The following is a 19726-nucleotide window of genomic DNA, read 5'->3' as shown; positions in this document are numbered from 1 at the left end:
TATGCACAACTTTTGACCATGGCCCTATGGGCTCTATATAGGGAATAGGGTGCCATTTGGGATGTATTGTATACTCTGTGTAACACTTAAGGAGGGGAGAGGCTGGATCTAAAACCATCCTAATTTGTTCAGTTCTTCATTTATAATGAATTCCTCTTCAATCTCAGAATGCTGTGCAAATTGTATCAGTATACTTAGGTTTACACACACATTTTTTAGATGTTTTCCCTACAAGACACTGCAATGGCTTTAAGGGAAATTAATATTACAAAAATTGGGCAACGTATTATATCACTAGCTAAATAAGACACACTGTGGACAAAAAAAACAGCTCAATGGACATTCTCCATTGAAAATGCTTTTTAGTCCAGGACTAGGCTTAATCTGGCCCTCTAAGTAAATGAATCCCTAGTGCGTAGCGAGAGCCGAGAGGAGAGCATCTTTACTCTTTATTGACAGGTGAGTGTTGCCTCTGCCACAGAGCACCAGCTGGCCTGCCTAGGTTTGCCCTTGTTGACGATACTTAAAAGTCTACATGATCTCATTCCCTTGATACATTAGTCCCAGACTCCACCTGGATTTGGCGACCCCTGACCCCTGTAGAACAGAACACCCCTGAGGATCCTCACACTGACCCCACCGTGGCCTGGAGGGGGTGTGTGTGTCTATTAAAATTAGTTTCTCTCTCTCTCTCTCTCTCTCTCTCTCTCTCTCTCTCTCTCTCTCTCTCTCTCTCTCTCTCTCTCTCTCTCTCTCTCTCTCTCTCTCTCTCTCTCTCTCTCTCTCTCTCTCTCTCTGTGTGTGTGATCCAGTTGAGTTGGTATGTAAGAAACACTTGGCTCAAAGTCCCATGTACTGCTCTGCTCCATGGGAAAAGACTAGTGGTTTTACTGGATAAAAGGACCCTGTTGAATATCCCAGTGGCTGAATAGAGCCCTACTGCTGCTTCCATGTGGCCTCTCTCTGATTTCTGGATAAAAAATAATCTACCATCTAGCAGGCTCCACTTTCAGACTATTTCCTATGCAATTCTCCCCCTCTGATGTCAAGTTAAAAGCCAGCTCAGATACCCTTTAAAGAAATCTGCTCCTCGCCTTTTTTGTGCATAATATGTTTAAAATTCCACTTCACTGTTGGATCTTTAATTTGGGCACTAAAAATTTACGTTTGCAACTTTCTGAAGAAATGTGTTAAAGGAATAAAGAGATTATATTACAGCACCTTTATCATTAATTCTCATCATTAATAACGGTATATTTAAAATATGATGAAATAAAAGAGTACTGTCACTGGAAGGTGTGATGTTCTGTAGAATACCTGCATGTATTATGAAAAGGCAGGAAACTATATTGCAAAAAATGACAAAAGTATTCATTCATAGTACAGAAATGACAGTAACTTAACACATTTACAACTAACCTCCTATGATTTATAATGCTTAACATTTATATGCATTTAGAGCTCATTATGGTAATGTGATATTTTGGCTGGATGGTTGGGGGCAGGACTAAAGCCGAAGCCTGTTTAACAATGGTAATGCCCTGCCTTTGAAAATGATGCATGTATTTATAAATTTTTCAGGCTTAAATCTTTTACCTCCTTAAATTCACTGGGCTGTAGTGGTTCAGGGTAATTTTTCAGTATGAAACGGACTGCAGGTATGGACTGGATCATCTGGGAGGCTACTGTTGATGTTGTGTTTGTACTGTATATTCAACCTCTAAGAATCCCTCACGATGGTATTCTCTTGTTTGCCTACACCTTAAATGTCACATTTCACAGATGTAGCTAGTCTTAGTGATGAGGGATGGGCTGAAGTAAAAAAATAAAAAAATGAAGCGAGAAAGGGGGAAAATGGAGAAGGGGGGGGGGGGAAACCTGCTACAAGTGAGATCTTCTCGTATCTGAGGAACAGATTAATGCCTCGCCGGTACTTCAGTGTATCAGGACAAGGTTGCATCCCAAATGGCACCCTATTCCCTATATAGTGTACTTATTCTAACCAGGGCCCATAGGGCTCTCTTTAAAAGTAGTGCACTATATAGGGAATAGGGTGCCATTTGGGATGCAGTCAAGGATTACTGTGGCAACAGCTGGGGCCTGTGAGTCCCCTGACTGAGAAGAATTACAAGTATTATCACCTAGATCATTAAAGCAGGCCTTCATAGACATGGAATAGCTTCAATCAATTCATCCCCAGATAACACCCGGACAGCTGGACCCCCTGCCTGAGAACTTGACTTAATTGGCCAATAAGTGGTGGGAAGGATGCATGCTATTTGATCAAATTACAGAGCCCAGCTAGGAGAAGGGATTACTGTTTTTTGGAGGAGGAAGGAGGGGAAGAACGAGGGAGGAGGGAGGGATGGAGGAGGCGTTTGTATGTAAGGAAAGAGGGAGGGAAGTGAATAGGGAGGGAGGATGGAGGCATATGTATTTATATTGCAGGTCAGGGCTACAGTGAGGAGGAGGGGAGGGGCCCCAGCCTAAAGCCTGCAGCCTGTCCATGGCTAAATGTGAGACCAGTGAAAAATGGTGGCGCACTTGGCACAGAGGAGAGAGATAAAGAGAGAGAGAGGGAGAGAGAGAGAGAGAGAGAGAGAGAGAGAGAGAGAGAGAGAGAGAGAGAGAGAGAGAGAGAGAGAGCAGGAGAGAGGGAGAGAAAGTGGTATCCAGGTCATCTTTTAGCTTGGGGAGATCCAACCATCCCCCCCCCCCCAGTATGCTATGTACATGTGTATCTCCCACCCACTACCCCATCCATCCTGGAGAGAGGTGCTCCAATGGAGTAGGGTGCTCTAATGTCTGCAAGGGACAAGAGGGGGTGTTGGATGTCTGCAAGGACTTACATTGTATTGTACATTACTTATGTAATTAATATGTTCATATGTTACTCATATGGTAAATTGAATTGAATATTTGATTCAAGTTATAATTCATAATTTTACTCTCTAGTTGTTGTAAGTAACAATAAACACAAACAACAAAAAACTCTCTTCCTTTAAGCGTATAAAAACCAACCCCACAAATCAGAAACCGGCTTTCTCAGCGGCTGCTCAGCTAATAGGAATTTGAATTAGTTAAAGTGCCAAAGCTCATTTGAACTCACCTCTCTGCAATATTTATGGCTAAAATAGCTTCTTCGCTGATAGGCATTTCCATTATCATTATTCCTAAGCTTAGCAGACGTATGCTGGCTAATTTAGTCAGAGCCCAACTGGGTTACACATTTCAGGAGATGGGAAGGAATGTTCCTCAATAGGACGTAACAATGTAGAGACTTTAATCACATGTGGGGGCCTGGGAGGGAGACAAGAGGTGGCGAAGACTGAATATGAGCTGCTATGTGATCCATGTTTGCTGAAGGGGCATTTAAGAATGTACGAATCTATATTAGTTAGATCGAGGGGAGCGAGGGTAGTGTGTGTGTGGAGGGGGAGGAGGGGTATGTGTGTGAGAGTGAGTACGTGTGTATAAGAACGCATGTGTGTGTGTGTCCTCAACCAATCTCTCGAGATAATTCATTGCTGGAGAGCATATTTGTCATAGTTGGTAAAGTGTCCTGCACATTAATTCTGGTTTTGCAGAGCAGAGAAACCCACCTGCAAGGGGTGAGTAGAGTAGAGCGGAGCAGTGTTGTAAGATCTGTAATGCTGGCAAAATGGACAGGCCTCCAGGGGGCTATGCAACGTGCAAACTAGCTATTGGACAGAATTACACTCTTTGGTTCCGTCCCAAATGAAACCCTATTCCCTACATTGTGTACTACTTTGACCAGGGCCCATAGGGCTCTGGTCAAAAGTAGTGCACTTGCACTATGAAGGGAATAGGGTGCCATTTGGGACGTAATCTCTCTCTCTCCTCTGCAATCCGCCTCAGCCGCTCCAGCTATTCATAATGTTATTAACATAAAGGCAATTAAATGAGATTTTAACCCTGGACCTCATAGTTATTAATGAAGATAGGATGGAGGATGGTGGATGGAGGATGGAGGATGGAGCTAAACACACCAGACTACAGACGAAGCTGGTAGATAATTATCAGACTGAATCAGGGACTCAAACAGGTTGAAATAGTAAAGCTGAAACTGATTATTATTATTATTATTATTATTATTATTATTACTATTATTATTATTATGGGATGTGTCCCAAATAACACCCTATTCCCTATGTAGTGCACTACTTTTGACCTGGGCCCATAATGTCCTGGTCAAATGTAGTGCACTATATAGGGAATAGGGTGCCATTTGGGATGCAGTTATGGTCTGTTTTCAGCAGAGCCAGCAGACCCAAAAAGGGAGAGATCAGACCACCTGATCATATCAGGAGGGGTTCATTAACTAGGGTTTGACTGTTATTGTGTCCCAATTCATGGAACCCTATTCCCAATATAGTGCATTACTTTTGATCAGAGCTCCATGGGTCCTGGTCAAAAGTAGTGCACTACATAGGGAATAGGGTGCCATTTGGGACGCAACACGACACTGTCACTGCCTGGGCACGGTGGTGGTGACCGTACAGTACCACCTCCCAGCACCCGCCATCCTCTAACACAAATAATGTGGTATTTTCCTCAAGCTATCAAACTGTCAGGATGGTTATTAGTGTTTTAAACACCTCCACCTCTGAGGATGATCAGGGAGAAACATTGGACCTAATTGTGGTATTTTGCAAGAAACGGGGAGGAATGGGGAAAATCCAGGTATTATATTTAGTCTGTGGTCACGGTCATTTCCTCTCTTTATGGCCTGAATTAAGTCAAGAGATGTATTGTGACTTCCCAAATAGCTTTTATGTACATTCAGCAAGATTCTATAGTCTTCTTAAATCATTGCGTATTGGCCATAATTTGTATTCACATTTAATGGAGATCATTTTTTTATTTATATTTGCTTTATATGGACATCAATTATTGGGTTAGAATAATACAGAATAAGAAGGCCGCACCATTTAAACAAACAAAGCTCATCATCCTGACATTACCTTTTCTTCCTCTGTCTTTTCCATGATGTTACAGCATGTGTTTAAACACACAATTGACATGAGTTAATTATTAATTAAACATGAGACAGACAAACAACAGAACTAACACTATGAAGGAGTGAGTCCCCTATGAGGGCTCTAAACAAACCTGAGGTCTTGGGTTACCAGACACACAAACACACACATGTACCAGCGCAGCGGCAGGGTAGCGCATGTGTGTGTGCATGGGTGTGTGTGTGCGGAGTAGCGAGTCTTCCCAGGAGCTCTGTCCCCAGTGAGACTGCAGCTTGGCTAATGAGCTGTTTGCAGACCTGGGTACACAGTGACAATGACCTCTGACCTGCTCCAACACTGTCTGGGGAACACAGACAGACATAGGAGGGGACGAAGGAGGAACAAAGTGGTGGTGAGGAGGCAGGAGGTTGTTGTTTTGTTACTGAGTACAGTGGTGGTGTCTTATTGGTCTGACGTGTGTTGTTTTTTGCAACGTGAATGTGTTGCGATTATCGTCACACACTTCTTAAAATGTTGTGAATCTGTGTAGCATGTCTTCATTGAAAAATAGGTATTCTGACCTCAATGGGACAAAATGGTAAAATAAAGGTAAAATAAGGTAAAAGATCCTTACCTTGTACGTAGTGTTGATGTGCTGATTTACTGCATTTAGTTTGACTACATTTGAAAGATAATGCAAGGAGGTGGACACTGAAGAACAAAATTAAGCCTGTTTCTTATCAAATGATTCTCTTTCACATCTCTATGTGTGGCTTTCAAATAGAAAAACATGAAGTGTGATATTTCACAGCTTCCCGGACCGCTAACTAAGCTGTCAAATGGGTAAACTGTCTCAGCTCCGTCTGGTCCAACAAACAATCTGCAAATGAGCTTCGAGCAATTTAATGTGATTACGCAGGCAAATGGATATACTTTATTTTTTTTAACAGCCTGTCTTTGACATTGTGAAGAAAAAAAACTATTATCCCTCGATGTCCTCACATCACTACTTTGTCCTAAGGATTATTCTTGACTCTGAATGTTGAGTATTACTTGGCTATTGCATCAAAAAGACACGGTTCAGAAATAAAAAAGTTATGTCTTCATTATGGCTGTCTGCAGAAGAGGTTGGTGGGGCTGGGGCCCTCACTATCCTGACCTCACTCTTTGTCCAAAGGATAATAATTCCTGAATACTAACCAACAAAAAGATGATAGGGGTCAAAAATCTAAAAGTGATATCTTCATTATGGCTGTCTGCAATCACAAAAGAGATTGGAGGGGGGTTAGTCAAAGAGAAACGTTGACAGCGTGTGTGTGTGTGTGTGTGTGTGTGTGTGTGTGTGTGTTTGTGTGTGTGTGTGTGTGTGTGTGTGTGTGCGCGTGTGCGTGAGTGTGTGTGTGGCATTGACAAGTGGCTAAATCTGTCTGGATGAAGGTCAACAGTAGTGAAGAGTTTCTCTGACCCTATGACCTCAGAGGTCCAGTTTGACATCTCCATCTACAGCCTTCTGTGTCCATGACAAACGCACCAGTGACAGAAAGAAAGGGAAAGAAAGAGAAGGATATTATTTCACACAAGATAAAGGATATCTGCTAGGGCAGGGTTCCTCAACTGGTGGCCCACAGAGGATTTTATTAAAATGGTATAATTGTAACTTTTTGACAATAATCTACTCAAAATACTATGTTATGTCAAAGTGTAAGATTTTGTTTTACATTTATTAAATATTAAAATAAATGTGATAAATCTAATCTAGTCGATGCATTTGTATTCAGCCCCTTTCTTCAGGCAAGCCTAAATTAGTTCAGGAGTAAAATATGGCTTAACAAATCACATAATAACTTACTCACTCTGTGTGAAATAATAGGGGTTGACATAATTTTTGAATGACTAACCCTTCCTCTGTCCTCCATACATACAACATCTGTAAGGTCCCTCAGTCAAATATCGAATTTCAAGCATAGATTCAACTACAAAGACCAGGGAGCTTTTCAAATGCCTCATAAAGAAGGGCAGTGATTGGTAGACAGGTAACAATGACAAATCAGAGTTTGAATATCTCTTTAAGCATGGCCAAGTTAATAATTATACTGTGGATTATGTACACTGGCTTGCGAAAGTATTCACCCCCTTGGCATTTTTCCTATTTTGTTGCCTTACAACCTGGAAATAAAATGGGGGGTGTGTATCATTTGATTTACACAACATGCCTACCACTTTGAAGATGCAAAACATTTTTTTTGTGAAACAAACAAGAAATAAGACATAAAAACAGAAAACTTGAGCGTGCAAAACTATTCAATTGAGCGTGCAAAACTATTCAATTACAGCTGCAAGTCTCTTGGGGTATGTCTCTATAAGCTTGGCACATCTAGCCACTGGGATTTTTGCCCATTCTTCAAGGCAAAACTGCTCCAGCTCCTTCAAGTTGGATGGGTTGCACTGGTGTACAGTAATCTTTAAGTCATACCACAGATTCTCAATTGGATTGAGGTCTGGGCTTTGACTAGGCCATTCCAATACATGTAAATGTTTCCCCTTAAACCACTTGAGTGTTGATTTAGCAGTATGCTTAGGGTCATTGTCCTGCTGGAAGGTGAACCTCCGTCCCAGTCTCAAATCTATGGAAGACTGAAACAGGTTTCCCTCAAGAACTTCCCTGGATTTAGCGCCATCCATCATTCCTTCAATTCTGACCAGTTTCCCAGTCCCTGCCGTTGAAAAACATCCCCACAGCATGTGTTCTCGGGGTGATGAGAGGTGTTGGGTTTGCGCCAGACATAGTATTTTCCTTGGTGGCCAAAAAGCTCAATTTTTGTCTCATCTGACCAGAGTACCTTCTTCCATATGTTCGGGGAGTCTCCCACATGCCTTTTGGCGAACACCAAACGTGTTTGCTTATTTCTTTCTTTAAGCAATGGCTTTTTTCTGGCCACTCTTCTGTAAAGCCCAGCTCTGTGGAGTGTACGGCTTAAAGTGGTCCTATGGACAGATACTCCAATCTCCGCTGTGGAACTTTGCAGCTCCTTCAGGGGTATCTTTGGTCTCTTTGTTGCCTCTCTGATTAATGCCCTCCTTGCCTGGTCCATGACTTTTGGTGGGCGCCACTCTCTTGGCAGGTTTGCTGTGGTGCCATATTCTTTAAATTTTTTAATAATGGATTTAATGGTATTCCTTGGGATGTTCAAAGTTTCTGATATTTTTTTATAACCCAATCCTGATCTGTACTTCTCCACAACTTTGTCCCTGACCTGTTTGGAGAGCTCCTTGGTCTTCATGGTGCCGCTTATTTGGTGGTGCCCCTTGCTTAGTGGTGTTGCAGACTCTGGGGCCTTTCAGAACAGGTGTATATGTACTGAGATCATGTGACAGATCATGTGACACTAAGATTGCACACAGGTGGACTTTATTTAACTAATTATGTGACTTCTGAAGGTAATTGGTTGCACCAGATCTTATTTAGGGGCTTCATAGCAAAGGGGGTGAATACATATGCACGCACCACTTTTCCGTTATTTATTTTTTAGAATTTCTTGAAACAAGTTATTTTTTTCATTTCACTTCACCAATTTGGACTATTTTGTGTATGTCCATTACATGAAACGCAAATAAAAATCCATTTAAATTACAGGTTGTAATGCAACAAAATAGGAAAAACGAGAAGGGGGGTGAATACTTTTGCAAGGCACTGTATTAAACCACCCAGACACATCAAAGATACAGTCGTCCTTCTGAACTGAGCTGCAGAACAGGAATGAAACAGCTCAGGGTTGTAACCATAAGGCCATTGGTGATTTTAAAACAGCTACAGAGTTCAATGGCTGTGATGGGAGAAAACTGAGAATGGATCAACAACATTGTAGTGACTCCACAATAATGACTTAAATGACAGAGTGAAAAGAAGAATACAAATATACAGAATACAAGGCACACTAACGTCATACCGTAAAGGAATACACTTTTTGGTCTAAATGCAAAGCTTTATGTTTGGGGCAAATCCAAAACAACACATCACTGAGTAGCTGCCTCCTTATTTTCAAGCATGGTGGTGTCTGCATCATGGTATGGGTATGCTAGACATTGGTAAATACTGGGGAGTTTTTCATGATAAAAATAAACGGGATGGAGCTAAGCACAGGCAGAATCCTAGAGGGAAACCTGATTCAGTCTGCATTCACCAGACACTGGGAGAGGAATTCACCTTTCAGCAGGACAATAACCTACAACACAATGCCAAATCTACACTGGAGTTGTCACCAAGAAGACAGTGAATGTTCCTGAGTGGCCAAGATACGGTTTTGACTTGAATTTGCTTGAAAACCTATGGCAAGACTTGATAAATTGCTGTCTATCTTGACAGACCTTGAAGAATTCAGAAAAGAATAAAGGGATAATGTTGCACAATCCAGGTGTGTAAAGCTCTTGGAGACTTACCCAGATAGACTCACAGCTGTAATCGCTGCCAACAGTGTTTCTAACATGTATCGACTCAGGGAGCTGACTATATTTTGGTTGTTTAATTTATATATATATATAAAAAAAGACATATTTTGTGTAGATTGTTGATTTGATTTGATTTGATTAATTCCATTTTAATCCCACTTTGTAACAATAAAATGTGAAGAGATTCTAGGGGTATTAATACTTTTGCAAGGCACTGTATGTGATCGTATACAAATGTAAGCAAGGTTTGAAATGATTCTGTTTTAATCAAATATTATATCTGTTTGGGCTTCTTGCGGTCAATTTGCAGTCTACAAATTATTTGTAATTATGTTCCGGCCCCCTGACCATCCGTTCAAGAAAAATTCGGCCTGCGGCTGAATCTAGTTGAGGATCCCTGTGCTAGGGGATTCTGGAGTGGTGACATCTTCATCATCAAACAAAATGTGTTTTGAATAACCTCCTGGGTTCACTAATATACACTGAGTGTACAAAACCCTTTTGCCCTCAGAACAGCCTCAATTCGTCGGGGCATGGACTCTACAAGTTGTCGAAAGCATTCCGCAGGGATGCTGGCCCATGTTTGCTCCAATGATTCCCACGTTCAAAGGCACTTAAATATTTTGTCTTGCTCATTCACCCTCTGAATGGCGCACAAACACAATCTATGTCTCAATTGTCTCGAGGCTTAAAAATCCTTCTTTCTGGATTTAACAAGTGACTTGAATAAGGGATCATAGCTTTCACCTGGATTCAACTGGGCAGTATACATGTCATGGAAAGCATGTGTTTCTAATGTTTTGTACACTCAGTGTATTTCTGTAATAACCTCTGCAATAACCTCTGTATCTCTAACAACAGATATGCTAACTGTCCATTCTTTCCGCATTGGCTAGAGTAAGATCTTCACCATGCCATGTGTACCTTAAAGTGCTGCTGAATAACTGTGATGCTAATACGAGGAGGTCTCCTCTAATGGTGCCGCTCTCGTTCTCCGTCTTCTATTCCACAAGGATTGTTCCACCAGTCTGCCACAGGACCGTGTTCATTAGGGCTCCACATAGCAAAACATTTTGTAACGGAAAACAGAAACATGATTTTCTTATTGGACAAAAACAGTTTCATCCCCGTTTCATGTATTGCCTTTAATCAGGTAAGTAACTGAGAACACATTCTCTTTAACAATAACGATTCAGATTCTGAGCATTTTCTTCTATTTTGTGTCCTCTGAACACCCAGGACACATTTCCATTTGGGTTGGGGGCTCCCATGGCTCCTGTGGCTCCTGTAGCTCCCATGGCTGTTGGTTGGGCTCCTGATGTCTTTAATTGACTGTCTCCTTGTGATTAATGGTGACCATGTTAAAACATGTACATCTTAGACATCCTTACATCCTTACACAGATGTGGAAGGCAATTTCAGGCGAGGGGCCATCTCTGGAGAAGCACTTATCTCGGGGCCTGAGCTCAGCATTTGGGATGGAGGGCGCATTCTGAGAGAGGGGAGCCTGGTGGGGAGGGAGCGAGGGAGGGAGGGAGGGAGGGAGGGAGGGAGTACCCACAGGAAAGGCCCCGTAGGCCCCAGACCCAGCCAGGGCCGACCCAGCCCCAGCCCCCAGCCTGCACGGCAGTGACATTAAGGATATTTAAAGACTGGGATTGGGACTCTCAAGACACTGTGCTCAAGACACTAGTTACATGCTAGGCTATCGGTCTGTTTTGGGGCAGCATTTCATTAGCTGGAGTGAGCTAGCTACATGCTAGGCTACCTGTCTGTTTCTGGGCAGCGTTTCAGCTAGCCAACCCTGGCCACTGACCAATCCAGGGTCTAAGGAGCTAAGAAAATCGCCACGGTGACTGTGTTTACACAGTGGGGTCTACATGGCAGCGCTCTGCATGAGAGAACAGGCCAGCATCAATCACTCCTCCACCACCATCCTGCCAACAGCAGTCATCAACCACCAGTCTGCCACCACGCAGCCACCAGCACAGGACCGACCACTGCTCAGACTGATTACTAGCCTAGTCCTTTACATCATAAGCCCACTATCCACACCCTCCCTCCCCCCTCCCTCACTCTTTCCCCTCTGATGGTCGTCAAGCTGACCAATGAACCTTGGCAAACCGCTGCTAAAATGTTGAAATGTCTTGGCCAACCTAATCGAGGATCGGAGAGGAGAGAGGAGAGGAGAGACCATCGCCGGGAGTCATGCAAACACCAACCAACCACACAATTTAAACACTGCTAGCCTATGGCGTTGGTGCTGAATGTGTAGAGAAACTGGAACAAAAGACCGCAGCCCTGGCTGTCCTAACGGGAAAGGTCAATCTGGGAGCATGTGATTGAGCTAATTGAAATCAACATCCATGATGGTACAAGCGAGGGCACTTGGCAAGGAGCATCACGCCAACATCCGGCTCTCTGCACTCAGCTGCAGCCTGCCTGCCCTCAGCTCTGGGCTGTTCGGTCTGCCAGCGGTCAGAGTGCAGAGCAGAGCATGCTGGAAGGACAGAGCGCGGCCTACATGCATGTCATGATATCATACAAATAAATTAAACAAATAAAGTTATTATTATTATATAAAGCTGATGGGTTTAGGGATGAGGATGGGAGAAGAGAAAGTCAGGGTTGCGTCTCAAATTCCCTATATAGCGCACTACCTTTGACCAAGGACAATATAGGGAATATGGTTCCATTTGGAACGCAGCCTCTCTGTCTATAGTGTCTTGGATGCCCTGCGTGACCTGCGTCATTGCTCCTTTACAAGGACATTGAGGACCTTGAATGGAGGGAGCCCTCAGTGTACTGAACCACATACCCCAGCCTTGTAGGGACTGAGAGGATGGGTGATGGGTCTACTTTACTGAGTGGTAGATAAGGGCTGGCTTCCACCTCCTCCCACCCCCCACCCCACCCCCAAAAACACACACACACACCCCGAGCACTGAGGCACCACAGAGACCCCAGAGGAGCAGCACATAATAACAGTACATTAATTAGCCAAGGAACTGACCACCCAATTACTCACGGTTCAGTCAACATTCAGAGGTTAAAGGGGACCCTGCTGCATGACACACATAGGAAACTATCTAAATATTATACAAATTAGCTTTGAACCATGGGTGTCACACATACAGTCAGTTAGTACAGACATACAGTAAGGGTGCATTTTGACGATATTGAAGCTCCTGTACTGTAATGTTAGACCCGTCTGAGACAATTGAAAGCCACCATCAATGTTAAACAGCCAAGACATTAACAATGCATATAGCTTGCTCATTTCCAGAGTCTTTACTCTTTAATCTAAATCTGGGATTAAATTCAACATTAATTACACAACAAATGACTCATTTGCCAGCAGCAGCCTCCTGGTGACATTATTTCACTGTTATATAAAATACTATAATAATATAACATGATTATAACAAGCCACAATTATTTCCAGAATCTTCATGCAGAATACACCTTAAATCCAAAACATTCCTCCGGACATGACTTTAGTGCATCATGAAATAAATACATATTTACATAATAATTACCGGGTATTTCTTTTTCCATAAGCATTGTTATGGAATATACAAGCAGTGATGAGCTTTAAACATTATGCTTTTTATACTGCTTTTGTACTGCTTTTTACTATATGCCTTTGCCATCAACCTTACATACAACCATGGGAGTCATTAGCAGAAGCCTGTGGTGTAGATTTAATTACATATAAAACCCTGTGAGTTACACCTCCAGCCCAATTAGCACAGGGCTGCTTAAGAGACCAGAAGGTTGTGTTCCCAGGTGGGCCTGTGCTGTGTATCCAAGGTTCTTAACCTGAATTACCTCTATAAACATCCATATGGAACACGCAGGTTGCTTCCAAAATGGCACCATATTCCCTATATAGTGCACTACTTTTGAGCAGGGCCCATAGGACTCTGGTCAAAATTTGTACACTAAATAGTGAATAGGGTCTGATTTGGCATACAGCCACAGATCTGGGACATACAGAGGTGACAAACTCTTCATATGGCTTTAATTGCACTTCATATCGGCTTTAATGGGATTAATTGAAGTGCAACATATCTGGTTTTTGCTATTTTGTAGCATAAGGAAAGTATCTGCTGATTTTTGACATAAGGAAAGTTTCACCGTTTTCCACAGAAATAATACCAGTAGAACTAGTTGTACTATATATACTACGAGTACATGTAGTATTATCAATGAGTATGATTACACAGATTAATAAAATAGTTCGATTAAATCGTTTACATGCTTTGCAAGAAGAACAATTTCCCTAATAAACGTGTTTACATGGACACATCTGAAATCAGGCTACCTGATGGGACTTTGATAAATGCAGGAAATCACCCCCCCAAAAAAAGTTATACCACAGCGACTATGTTATTTTTGGGAAGTTTGTACGTGACAACTACTTCTATGATGCAAACTTTCAGTTGTTCCAAACTCACTTCACCCGCGCTAAAGAGGGAGGCTCGCTCGGCTGGTGCTAGCACATGTGCAGATCAAATACACCACTGTAACTCTGATTAAGGTGTTTACATGTCCTAATCATTCTAAAGACTGCTCAGAAAACCAGGTGTTTTAATCAATGTATGCTTACTTCAATTATGGCCGTACGCCGATTAAGATAAGCAGAGTAAGGTGTTTACATGACTAATGCCATACTCGGCCTACTGCCATAATCAGTTTAATATCTAATTATTAGTGTGCATGTAAACGCACTCAATGGTGTAGTAGTAGTAGCAGTAGTATGAAAATGTATGTACTCACTAACTGTAAGTCGCTCTGGATAAGAGCGTCTGCTAAATGACTAAAATGTAAAATGTAAATGTAGTAGTAGTAGTAGTAGTATGTAGTATAAAGTAATATAGCTTAGACTGACCTTCATATGGGTTTATTGGGTTTAATGAAAATTAAATAAATGTTTGTACTGTTTCACACAAGAAAAGTTTATGGATTTTCCAGGAAAATAATATGGGTAAAACTGGTTTTAATATATATACTACAAGTATGTATCTACACCAATATTTCTGATCTAGATCGTATGCTAACTACACATCTAACTAGATTATAGATCTAAGACTACTAAATACAAAAGCACGCAAATACATTTTCTTCAGAAAATATACCTTTTTTAGTTTTACTATGTATACTGCAAGTAGTTGTAGTAGTAGGCTAATCATAGTTCTGTGTAAATCACGAAACCCACAGTTAAAGCATTGCTTCTCTTTTGTCCTGTCATGATCTACACTTTCAAATAAGACTTACTGCAGTCATCATATTTGTATTCCTCTCACACTGTACTGATCATCTGCAACCATCTGCATAGGTTTATAGCCAGTGTCATCATGGAGCTCTTCAGAGACCCTGTCACAATGCTTTATAGCGCAGTTAAAGCCTGCTTATGTCCTTTGACGCTACCCGCATCATAACAAATGGCACATTGAGAGACTTTGATAGTATCTCCTCTTCTCTCTTTTCCACCCTTTTGCTCATTTCTATCCTCTCTCCTCTCCTCTCCTCTCCCCTCCTCTCTCCTCTCTCCTCTCCTCTCTCCTCTCCTCTCCTCTCCTCTCCTCTCCTCTCCTCTCCTCTCCTCTCCTCTCCTCTCCTCTCCTCCTCTCCTCTCCTCTCCTCTCCTCTCCTCTCCTCTCCTCTCCTCTCCTCTCCTCTCCTCTCCTCTCCTCTCCTCTCCCTGTATGTGTCTGGATGAAGCATTTCAGAATACATCTCTTCTATACAGAGATGCCACAGAACAAATCTGACCTGCACTTTTCAGAGCAGTGTACTATATTATACTTTCATGAGGCAAAGTATATCTTCAAAACTCCCTATCTTTCCGACAAACATGACGATGTTATACTTAACTTAGCTAAATCGTTTTACCATGAAAAGAGACATCCATATCATGCTGTACTGCTCACTAAAATGATAAGATCTACAATGATATAGCTGCGAGCAGCAATGAACGGGGTTCACAAGATGACAGAAAGGACACAAGATCAGTTGGATAACAAAGCAAGCACTCTATCATTTAGGAACTACTGTATCTTCCTTTATCTGCAATCAGTGAAAGCCTTACCATGTTGATTTAAATCTCAGTGGGTACACCCCACATTAGCGTTCCAAAATGCTTCAATACACTCTCGCAGCTGTAATACGCTAAGTGCACAAGTGGCAGGACTTCCGGTTTCTAATTTTACTTAATAAAATATCAACTTTTCTCAACATTCAGACCACATAAAAGGTCAATAATTTGTGATTATACAGATACAGTTTGTCTGCATAATTTAAATCTAACATTCATTTGCATGAGACAAAGTTCACTTGATCAATAATTATTGCTCTAGTATCTTATGGTGCCACTGGTGGCAATGACATCTATAGTACCACCAACTGGTCTGGTGCAGCTACAGTGCTATGAAAAAGTATTTGCCCCCTTTCTAATTTTCTCTACGTTTGCATATTTCTGATACTGAATGTTATCAGATCTTCAAATCAAATCAAATCAAATTTTATTGGCCACATGCGCCTAATACAACAGGTGCAGACATTACAGTGAAATGCTTACTTACAGCCCTTAACCAACAGTGCATGTATTTTTAATAAAAAAAAGTAAAATAAAACAACAACAAAAAAGTGTTGAGAAAAAAAGAGCAGAAGTAAAATAAAATAAGAGTAGGGAGGCTATATACAGTGGGGAGAACAAGTATTTGATACACTGCCGATTTTGCAAGTTTTTCTACTTACAAAGCATGTAGAGGTCTGTAATTTTTATCATAGGTACACTTCAACAGTGTGAGACGGAATCTAAAACAAAAATCCAGAAAATCACATTGTATGATTTTTAAGTAATTAATTTGCATTTTATTGCATGACATAAGTATTTGATACATCAGAAAAGCACAACTTAATATTTGGTACAGAAACCTTTATTTGCAATTACAGAGATCATACGTTTCCTGTAGGTCTTGACCAGGTTTGCACACACTGCAGCAGGGATTTTGGCCCACTCCTCCATACAGACCTTCTCCAGATCCTTCAGGTTTCGGGGCTGTCGCTGGACAATACGGACTTTCAGCTCCCTCCAAATATTTTCTATTGGGTTCAGGTATGGAGACTGGCTAGGCCACTCCAGGACCTTGAGATGCTTCTTACGGAGCCACTCCTTAGTTGCCCTGGCTGTGTGTTTCGGGTCGTTGTCATGCTGGAGGACCCAGCCACGACCGATCTTCAATGCTCTTACTGAGGGAAGGAGGTTGTTGGCCCAGATCTCGCGATACATGGCCCCATCCATCCTCCCCTCAATACGGTGCAGTCGTCCTGTCCCCTTTGCAGAAAAGCATCCCCAAAGAATGATGTTTCCCCCTCCATGCTTCATGGTTGGGATGGTGTTCTTGGGGTTGTACTCATCCTTCTTCTTCCTCCAAACACGGCGAGTGGAGTTTAGACCAAAAAGCTCTATTTTTGTCTCATCAGACCACAAGACCTTCTCCCATTCCTCCTCTGGATCATCCAGATGGTCATTGGCAAACTTCAGACGGGCCTGGACATGCGCTGGCTTGAGCAAGGGGACCTTGCATGCGCTGCAGGATTTTAATCCATGACGGCGTAGTGTGTTACTAATGGTTTTCTTTGAGACTGTGGTCCCAGCTCTCTTCAGGTCATTGACCAGGTCCTGCCGTGTAGTTCTGGGCTGATCCCTCACCTTCCTCATGATCATTGATGCCCCACGAGGTGAGATCTTACATGGAGCCCCAGACCGAGGGTGATTGACCGTCATCTTGAACTTCTTCCATTTTCTAATAATTGTGCCAACAGTTGTTGCCTTCTCACCAAGCTGCTTGCCTATTGTCCTGTAGCCCATCCCAGCCTTGTGCAGGTCTACAATTTTATCCCTGATGTCCTTACACAGCTCTCTGGTGTTGGCCATTGTGGAGAGGTTGGAGTCTGTTTGATTGAGTGTGTGGACAGGTGTCTTTTACACAGGTAACGAGTTCAAACAGATGCAGTTAATACAGGTAATGAGTGGAGAACAGGAGGGCTTCTTAAAGAATAACTAACAGGTCTGTGAGAGCCGGAATTCTTACTGGTTGGTAGGTGATCAAATACTTATGTCATGCAATAAAATGCAAATTAATTACTTAAAAATCATACAATGTGATTTTCTGGATTTTTGTTTTAGATTCCGTCTCTCACAGTTGAAGTGTACCTATGATAAAAATTACAGACCTCTACATGCTTTGTAAGTAGGAAAACCTGCAAAATCGGCAGTGTATCAAATACTTGTTCTCCCCACTGTATACAGGGGGGGTACCGGTGCAGAGTCAATGTGCGGGGGCACCAGCTAGTTGAGGTAGTTGAAGTAATATGTACATGTGGGTAGAGTTAAAGTGACTATGCATAAATAATTAACAGAGTAGCAGCAGTGTAAAAATATGGGGTGGGGGGTGGGGGTGGGGGGCAGTGCAAATAGTCTGGGTAGCCATGATTAGCTGTTCAGGAGTCTTATGGCTTGGGGGTAGAAGCTGTTGAGAAGTCTTTTGGACCTAGACTTGGCACTCCTGTACCGCTTGCCGTGCGGTAGCAGAGAGAACAGTCTATGACTAGGGTGGCTGGAGTCTTTGGCAATTTTGAGGGCCTTCCTCTGACACCGCCTGGTATGGAGGTCCTGGATGGCAGGAAGCTTGACCCCAGTGATGTACTGGGCCGTACGCACTACCCTCTGTAGTGCCTTGCGGTCAGAGGCCAAGCAGTTGCCATACCAGGCGGTGATGCAACCAGTCAGGATGCTCTCGATGGTGCAGCTGTAGAATGTTTTGAGGATCTGAGGACCCATGCCAAATCCTTTCAGTCTCCTGAGGGGAATAGGCTTTGTCGTGCCCTCTTCATGACTGTCTTGGTGTGTTTGGACCATGATAGTTCGCTGGTGATGTGGACACCAAGGAACTTGAAGCTCTCAACCTGTTCCACTACAGCCCCGTCGATGAGAATGGGGGCGTGCTAAGGCCTCTTTTTTTTCCTGTAGTCCACAATCATCTCCTTTGTCTTGGTCACGTTGAGGGAGAGGTTGTTATCCTGGCACCACACGGCCAGGTCTCTGACCTCCTCCCTATAGGCTGTCTCATCGTTGTCGGTGATCAGGCCTACCACTGTTGTGTCGTCGGCAAACTTAATGATGGTGTTGGAGTCGTGCCTGGCCATGTAGTCATGGGTGAACAGGGAGTACAGGAGGGGACTGAGCACGCACCCCTGAGGGGCCCCTGTGTTGAGGATCAGTGTGGCAGATGTGTTGTTACCTACTCTTACCACCTGGGGGCGGCCCGTCAGGAAGTCCAGGATCCAGTTGCAGAGGGTGGTGTTTAGTCCCAGGATCCTTAGCTTAGTGATGAGCTTTGAGGGCACTATGGTGTTGAATGCTGAGCTGTAGTTAATGAATAGCATTCCCACGTAGGTGTTCCTCTTGTCCAGGTGGGAAAGGGCAGTGTGGAGTGCAATAGAGATTGCATCATCTGTGGATCTGTTGGGGCGGTATGCAAATTGGAGTGGGTCTAGGGTTTCTGGGATAATGGTGTTGATGTGAGCCATGACCAGCCTTTCAAAGCACTTCATGGCTACAGACGTCAGTGCTACGGGTCGGTAGTCATTTAGGCAGGTTATCTTAGTGTCCTTGGGCACGGGGACTATGGTGGTCTGCTTGAAACATGTTGGTATTACAGACTCAGTCAGGGACATGTTGAAAATGTCAGTGAAGACGTTCTGGTAATCCGTCTGGCCCTGCGGCCTTGTGAATGTTGACCTGCTTAAAAGTCTTACTCACATCGGCTACGGAGAGCGTGATCACATAGTCATCCGGAACAGCTGGTGCTCTCATGCATGCTTCAGTGTTGCTTGCCTCGAAGCGAGCATAGAAGTGGTTTAGCTCGTCTAGAAGTCTTGTGTCACTGGGCAGCTCGTGGCTGTGCTTCCCTTTGTAGTCTGTAATAGTTTTCAAGCCCTGCCACATCCGACGAGCGTCAGAGCCGGTGTAGTACGATTCATTCTTAGTCCTGTATTGACTCTTTCCTGTTTGATGGTTCGTCAGAGGGCATAGCGGGATTTCTTATAAGCGTCCGGGTTAGAGTCCCGCTCCTTGAAAGCGGCAGCTCTACCCTTTAGCTCAGTGCGGATGTTTCCTGTAATCCATGGCTTCTGGTTGGGGTATGTACGTACGGTCACTGTGGGGACGACATCATCGATGCACTTATTGATGAAGCCAGTGACTTATGTGGTGTACTCCTCAATGCTAT

This window comes from Coregonus clupeaformis, chromosome 20 (genome assembly GCF_020615455.1).
Source record: "Coregonus clupeaformis isolate EN_2021a chromosome 20, ASM2061545v1, whole genome shotgun sequence".
Taxonomy (NCBI): domain Eukaryota; kingdom Metazoa; phylum Chordata; class Actinopteri; order Salmoniformes; family Salmonidae; genus Coregonus; species Coregonus clupeaformis.
This window is presented reverse-complemented; position numbering follows the sequence as displayed.